An 8,205-nucleotide genomic window follows, 5' to 3' on the forward strand; every position below is an offset into this window, starting at 1 on the left:
TACAGCGGTAAAGGTCTAGTGGAGGGGCCAACCAGTCAAGGGGGCGACCTAGGAGTCCGAGGAGGACATGCGGAGCAGATACCCACATTCATTCAGCACCTCAGGTACTTTTCTATGTCCGTTCGAGGACAAATATTTATTTAAGAGGTGGAGAATGTAACGACCCGACTGGTCATTTAGCTTTTTAGAAACTTGTACCCCTAATAAAAACTTCTCGTGCTTGCTTTAACTAATTTACAACCCGCGGGGATGGTTGGTTCGGGATTTGAAAGAATTTGGGTTGAAATATGCTCACTTGATTCCTTAAGATTTTCTTAAAAAGCTAAGTTTGACTTTGGTCAATATTTTTAGCAAACGGACCCGGATATGTATTTTGACAGTCCTAGAGCGTCCGAGGGAAAATAGGGACCTAGGCGTATGTTTGGAATCGAATTCCAAGGTCCCTAGCCCGAGTAGTGAATTTTTCTCAGAAATTGTTAAACTGAAATTCTAAGGATTTAATGAAAATGAATAATGCTTGATCATATTGGTATCGGGCCCGTATGTTGGTTCCGGAGCCAGGTACAGGTCCAATGATTTGACGTGATTCGGACGTCCGGTTGCAAAGATAGGAAATTTGAAAATTCTTAAGGATTTCATGCGTTTTGGTGTTGAATCCGGGGTTTTAGGCGTTATTTTGGCGATTTGATCGCTCGAGAAAGTTTGTACAATGTTGTTGGACTTGTGTGAGTGTTCGGAGTGGAGCCCCGAGGGCTCGGGTGAGTTTCGGGCATAGGTTAGGAGTAGAAAAGCACACCAGATTTCTTGTGTTTTTGTTGCTGCTGCAGATCTCGCAATTACGTACTCGCAATTGGGAGGTGAACATTGCATTTATGATGAAGCCGACTGGGCACAGTGGTCGCATTTGCGACATATTCTTCGCATTTGTGAACCCAGCAGGGTCAGCATTTGCGACCCCTCCATTGCCATTGCGATCACGGCAAAGGGAGGCCCAGTTCACATTTGCGAACATTTCGTCGCAATTGCGACTTCGCATTTGCGAGCCTGATGTCGCAAATGCGACATCAAAGGCCGGGTCACAGCTTTTAAAAATGGGACTTAGGCCATTTATTTCATTTCACTTCTGCACTTAGGCGATTTGGGAGCTTTCAAAGAGAAGATTTCAACCTAGCATTGTGAAGTAAGTTATTCCTACATAATGTGAGTTTAATACTTGGTGGATTAACACACAAAAATTAGTGAAAATCATATGATTTGAGTGAAAACCTAGGACTTTGATAAAAGTTAGATTTAACCACGAAATTTCTTATGGAATGAATTAGAAATCATATATTATTGATCCTTAGGCTATAAAGAACAACTTTCTTCGAAAAATTTCGGAATTCAAGCATGTGGGCCCGGGGTCGGATTTTAGGAAACTTGTGTTTAAGGTTGGGAAATCACTTTAGCAACTAAAATGCGAACTCTTGAGCTTGTATTGACTAGTTCCTACCTCATTTAATTAGTTCCAGTTCATTCGGCTCCAAATTGAGAGTTTGAGCTCGTTCTTGGTATTGGAAGTACGCTTTTGAACGAGGTAAGTCTCATTTCTTACCTTATAAGAGGGAATTATCCCCATAGGTGTAATAATTGAATAAATTGCTACTATATATGGGGGCTACATATGCACTAGGTGACGAGAGTCCGTGGGTAGCTACTATTATACTAAGTCCGGGTAGTCTAGGACCCAAAAGCATGCTCTATTGATATTCTTATAACTTTATGTTTAATTCAGTTTTGTATAAATCATGTTGGTTAGGGTAAATGAGACTAGTAAGAGGAACATTATCTTTCTTGGCCTTTTAAAGAGAAATTCATTATTTCTATGAGTAATTGGTTTCCCAGATATACACTATTGCCTGTTTGTTGTTGTGTTATTTATATTTGACCGTGTCGCATGTTTGATTCGCAAGCGGGTAATAGATGCATCTAGGGTTCGCGTCGTTCGACCCTCGGTAGTGCACAATTTATTTTTATGTTGGATCAGGTCGTACGACCCTCAGCATTACTTGCGCATGTTTCACTTAGTTTTTTTCTGTGATTTGAACTTCGTATATGCCTTGAAATGTAAAAGGTTAACTATGATATTATCTGGAAAAAGGAACTATTATTTCTTGCCATGAGATGCTAATCAATTGTACTATCCATGCTTAGTATTAATTCTTTCTCATAATAATTGACCCTAATAAGTATCAAGTCGACCTCTCGTCTCTACTTCTTCGAGATTAGACGGGATACTTACTGGGTACATATTGTTTATGCACTCATACTACACTTTTGTACTTAATTGTACATGATCTAAGGTAGGTACCTCTGGCTATCAGTCTGGTGCGCATTCCTGAGCAGATTCGAGACTTCTACAGTGCGCATTTCTGGTGCACATTCCTGAGCATCTAGATGGAGTCTCTCTTATTTATTTCTGCTGTCTATTCTATTTCGGACGGTAGGATAGATTGATTCTTTTGTATATTCTACTAGTTGTCGACAACTTGTGACACCAGGTCTTGGCACACACATTAGAAAATTATTCTTCTGGGGATTGTATAATTATTTTGGTACATTACTGGCTATTACTCGTTCTAATCTTAACTTAAGGATTTATTGCAAGTAGGTTGGTAAAAGTAAAATGAGAGCTTATTTGGTATTTTCGCGCGTTGGCTTGCCCTGCAATGGTGTTAGGCGCCATCATGACCTATTATGGAAATGGGTCGTGACAATTTCAGTATTATCGATGTCCATTTGGGATTCCCAGCCTAGGAATAGCTCCGTATGGTGATTCTGGTATTGGGAGCGCGATCGAAAGTGAATTCGGAGGTCCGTGGGTCATTTTGAAGTCATTTGGCTATATATAGAAATTTGAAGGTTTTTGAGGAGTTTGACCAGAAGTGAACTTTTTGATATCAGGGTCGGATTCCGATTCCGGAAGTTGGAGTAGGTCCGTATGTGTGCAAAATTTGAGGTCTATCGGACGTGATTTGATAGGTTTCGGCATCGAATATAGAAGTTTGAAATTCTAAAGTTAATTAAGCTTGAATTGGAGTGTGATTCATGGTTTTAGCATTGTTTGATGTGATTTGAGGCCTCAACTAAGTCCGTGATACGTTTTGAGACTTGTTGGTATGTTCGGACGGGGTCCCGAGGGGCTCGAGTGAGTTTCGGAGTGGTTTCAGACCATTTTTAGACCATTTTTAGCTGCTGGTTTTTTAATACAGCAGTGTGCTACGCAATCGCGGGGAATTGGTCGCGATCACGATGAGTAAAATGGGAGAAAATGGCCAGTGATTCGCGATAGCGGAAGGCTTTCGCGATCGCATAGAGGAAAGTTTCTACTGCACTAACCTGACGTTGGAAGCTTGTATCTCGCAATCTATAAGGACTTTGGAGATGATCTAAAAACGAAAGTTGTAGCCCTTTGTGTCTAGTTTTCTGAAAATCATACCATTTAGCATTTGGAGTTGTGTACAAAAATATCAGAATAGCTTATATAGTCATGATTCAATTCAGGTCCATTTTGATTGATTTCTCATTTTTCGGATCTGATTGTAACAATGGAGAAGTAGGAAGACTTTGGCGATTCATAATAGAAGGGGGTATCTAGAATATCTATGTCCCAGGACATAAAATATGAATAATGAAAGATGAGGAAGAGTATACTCTGTAGTGAGATAGCTGTTCTCCTAATCGACTACTTATTATGATAATGAACATTCCACTTAAAAACTAAAAAACGACTCTCCAGGCTGTTACCTTTTTTTTCATATTCATATTTATATCCTCTGCAACCATTGTTGGGAAGGACTTTCGTGGAAAAGAAAAAAGACCTTTATCGGATTGGAAGCGATGACTTAAGCCTCTTTCTTCTTCTTTTCTTATAGGGCGTTTAAAGAGCGTGACTCTTTAGTTTAATTAAATTCAAATTAGTTAAATTAAAAGGCCCCATTTGATTCAATTCATGAATTAGCCCACTATGAGTCTACTACATTTTATTTTAATAATTATTATAATTAATTAGATAATAATAATAATTAAGTATATCATTCGTGTCTCTGTTACAACACAGCGAAACTAAATGGTTCGAATCTAAATTGATTTTAGGCTGTACACCTAATTTTCCTGGGATTGTAGTTCAATCGGTCAGAGCACCGCCCTGTCAAGGCGGAAGCTGCGGGTTCGAGCCCCGTCAGTCCCGACGGATTCAATAAATATATCAATTCATCTCTCTATTTTCTGTGAAAAGGGGGATAGGGAGCATAATTTCATTCCCAACGGGGGATCTTTTTCTTTTCTTTTTTGTTTCGCATTTCTCATCAAACAAATAGGGAATCAGCCTCAGGAAAAGTAAGCCCCCTTGCCTTGATTTAATTTGGCTTCGCTGCGCCCTGAATCAATCAAAAAGCTTATTGATTTGATTCATCCCATTTCATTTTTGTCTATAAGGAACAGGTAGATGCAAAAAGCATGAAAGTTGTAGTCCTTGTAGCCTAGTTTTCAAAAAGTTAAACCATTTGTAATTTGAAAATTTGTACAAAAAGTTATGGCTATTATACTAGAAACTGTCTGGAAGAGCTGGGCATTTGTTCTTCGCGATCGCGAAAGGCAAATTTTGGGTTGAGAAATATTGTGCTTCGCGATTGTGAAGCATTTTCTATGATCGCGAAGAGTAAATACCTGGGCAGAAGCTATATTTTGAGGTTTCGGCCATTTTCATTATATTTGGAGCTATGGAGCTCGGATTGAAGCGATTTTTGAGGCGATTTTCACCATATGGATCGGGGTAAGTGTTCTATATACGAAAGTAATTATACTTCATGATTATATGGTTATATTCATCATCTATTTCGTATGTATATGGAAGAAATCAAGATTTTTGTAAAACTTTTCAAGAACGAAAATTCAAGATTTGGAGGTCAAGTTATTATCGCAATTTGATAAAATTGGTATGGTTGAACTCGTATCGGAATGGGTTGTCAGATTTTGTGAGTTTTTTTGGAATCCGGGCATGTGGGCCTGAGGGCAATTTTGTCAACTTTTTGAACGGAGTTAGGAATTTATCTAAATTGAATTGTTGTGAGTATTAGAGCATATATTTATGGATTTTCTCATTTATTGGCTAGTTTTGGAGCATTGTGCATTGATTTGAGTCGTTCAAAGGGCTTGGAAGCCGGTTTTGGAACTACAGAGCGAGGTGAGTCTGCTTTCTAACCTTATACGAGGAAATTGTCCCCATAGGTGAATTAATTGAATATGTGCTCCTAATTGCGGGGGCTACGTACACACGAGGTGACGAGAGTCCGTGCGTAGCTACTATTATGCTTATGTTCAGGCAGTTTAGGACCCAAAACGAATGCTTTACTTGCAATAATGGTAACCTTATTGACAGTTTAAATTGCTTTAATTGCATCAACATGGTAAATGATTTTCTAAAGAGTTAAACTACGTTTTCTCGGTTTGTAAAAGAGAAATTGACACGTCCTTGAGTAATTGTCTCCCTGATGAAGTTTTGATTGACTGTTTGAATGTGTATTTCTATGTGTACATGCGTTGCATGTATGATTAGCGAGCGGGGTGATTGTTTATTTATATTTGAACGTGTCGCATGTATGATTCGCAAGCAGGGTAATAGATGCATCTATGGTTCGCGTCGTTCGACCCTCGGCAGTCCACATTTTACATTTATATTGGATCGGTCCATATGACCTCGGCATGATATGCGCTTGCTTATATTGCTTGCCTGAGAATTATAAATGTTGATACTTGCCTTTCCTGGCCAGAGATAAATTGATAAAGATAATGAAAAGTAAATCTTTGGAACCCCTTTATTATTTGAGAAGTTGTTTACCTGCTTTCCGAATGTATGAGCTTATTTTTGCTCTATGAAATCCATGATTTCCTCACATTTTTACTATATTATCATTGAACCACTAGTAAGTATCGAAGTCGATCACTCGTCTCTACTTATTCGAGATTAGACAGGATACTCACTGGGTACACGTTGTTTTCATACTCATACTACACTTGCTGTGCATTTTTGTTGCACAGGTTCATGTGTGGCTAGTGGCTTAGTGGCATAACGGCATGGTTGATACGGAGACTTAGGTGAGCTGCATTTATCAAGACGACACTCAGCCAACAGAGTCTCCTTCAGAGTACTGTACTGTATTTTCATTTCTGTCCACTTTGTATTCCGGACAGTTACTGTATTTTATTGCACTCCCTAGTAAATGCGCCCATGCACTCGTGATACGGGGTTCTGGGATGATTATGGGGTACCTTGTATTAACCTCTCAACATCATATTTAATTTGAAATGATTACCTTTTACTAGTAAATGCGAAGGAAAATCATAGTTTTCATAATTATTAAAATGAGAATTTAATTAAGTAATTTGGTTGGCTTGCCTGACAGCGGTTTCTGTTGCCATCACGACCCTTAGTGGATTTTGGGTCGTGACACCAGTAGTCTTCTTAAAATAAATAAATATAACAATAATAAATGGAAAAAGCACAAACAATATTATAAATAACAATCATATTAATCCATTACTATGATCCATTTGAAGTCATTATATATAACTAAAGAGAAGAAATTATCAAGCTAAGCATTAGTTAATCCTAGCTCTTCAGCAGAGAAGATCACAGCCCCTGATGTAGCCTCAACTAGTTCAAAAAGAAGGACATTCCCTTTCTTCAGATTATTGTCGACAACAAATTTTTTCCACCCATTGACGAGTCTTCTCCGAACACCACTTGTGAGTCACAGCCCACTCCTTCCCATTACATCGAAGCATTATTTTAACCGAAATAGGAGGAAGATAGCCACAGATACTCTTTGGAATAAACTGCAAGAACATAATGTATAGATAGGGTTCAGGGTTCATTGCTAGTTGGGATAATCAACAGTTATCAAAACATGAAAATTTAAGAAAAATAAAATTACTAGAAAATCACGCTTAATGTACGATTTGGGCACCTTCATCCGAAACCATGGATAGAATTCTTCTTCAATTCATCCGTTAGCATTCTTGTTTAGAGTATCTATTTTGTTTAGAGAGTTGGAGATGTTGTTCTTGTGTTTAAGAGATATATAAAGAGTAAAAACTTTCAATTTCCCTCCAATTATACTTTTACTTTTCCCTTTGTTTCCCTCCGAAAATTATATTTAACATTTTAGTCCCAAAATGTCTTCTTGTTTTCCCTCCTAAAAAAGAAGCTAGAATACATTAGTCCTAAAATTTAATCATGATTTCCCATTTATTATAATTAAGATTAACCAATAAAAATATATATAATTATATATTTGCTATTATATAAATATGGTAATATGTATCACCTTAATTACTGAAATTATATAGACGCCTATTATACAAGTGGTCGATATTTCTATGAATCACACCGATATAATTAGCTTAGGTTATATGACTGCAACCATATTAGTGAATGGACTTATATGGTTGATATAGGCCGATATGTATGACCTTAATATAAACGACTATTATATAAGCGGTCGATATTACTATGAATCACAATGATATAATGGACATTACGAAGTTGACCAAAACTATCCACATCTACGGAGTAGTAAAATTCCCTATCTTTTTGCTGCATGTCATTGTCACACCTCCTTTTTCCGCCCCCGCGAAGGGTGAAGGAGTTTTTCCAATTAAAGGACAATCGAAACGGAATTTGTTTATTGACTTATATGGTTGCTACAGGCCAATAATTATGACCTTAATATAAACGGCTATTATATAAACGGTCGATATTACTATGAATCACAATGATATAATTAGCTTAGGTTATATGACTACAACCATATTAGTGAATGGACTTATATGGTTGCTATAGGCCGATACGTATGACCTTAATATAAACGGCTATTATATAAACGATCGATATTACTATGAATCACAATGATATAATTAGCATAGGTAATCATATTAGTGAATGGACTTATATGGTTGCTATAGGCCGATACGTATGACCTTAATATAAACGGCTATTATACAAGCGGTCGATATTACTATGAATCACAATGATATAATTAGCTTAGGTTATATGACTATAATTATATTAGTGAATGGACTTATATGGTTGACCTTAATGAATGAAATTATATAGATGGTCAATTATTGTGAATCACAACTATGTAATATCATAGGTCATATGAC

The 8,205-nt window shown here is 37.4% G+C and overlaps 1 non-coding gene across 1 annotated transcript; it reads left to right on the forward strand.

The window, feature by feature from the left end:
* Positions 1 to 4,154: 4,154 nt before the first annotated feature.
* On the forward strand, positions 4,155 to 4,228 carry TRNAD-GUC (transfer RNA aspartic acid (anticodon GUC)). The gene has a single exon. It is a non-coding gene; the product is annotated as a tRNA-Asp (tRNA).
* Positions 4,229 to 8,205: the final 3,977 nt, after the last annotated feature.

Source organism: Nicotiana tabacum, chromosome 8, assembly GCF_000715075.1.
Source record: "Nicotiana tabacum cultivar K326 chromosome 8, ASM71507v2, whole genome shotgun sequence".
Lineage (NCBI taxonomy): Eukaryota > Viridiplantae > Streptophyta > Magnoliopsida > Solanales > Solanaceae > Nicotiana > Nicotiana tabacum.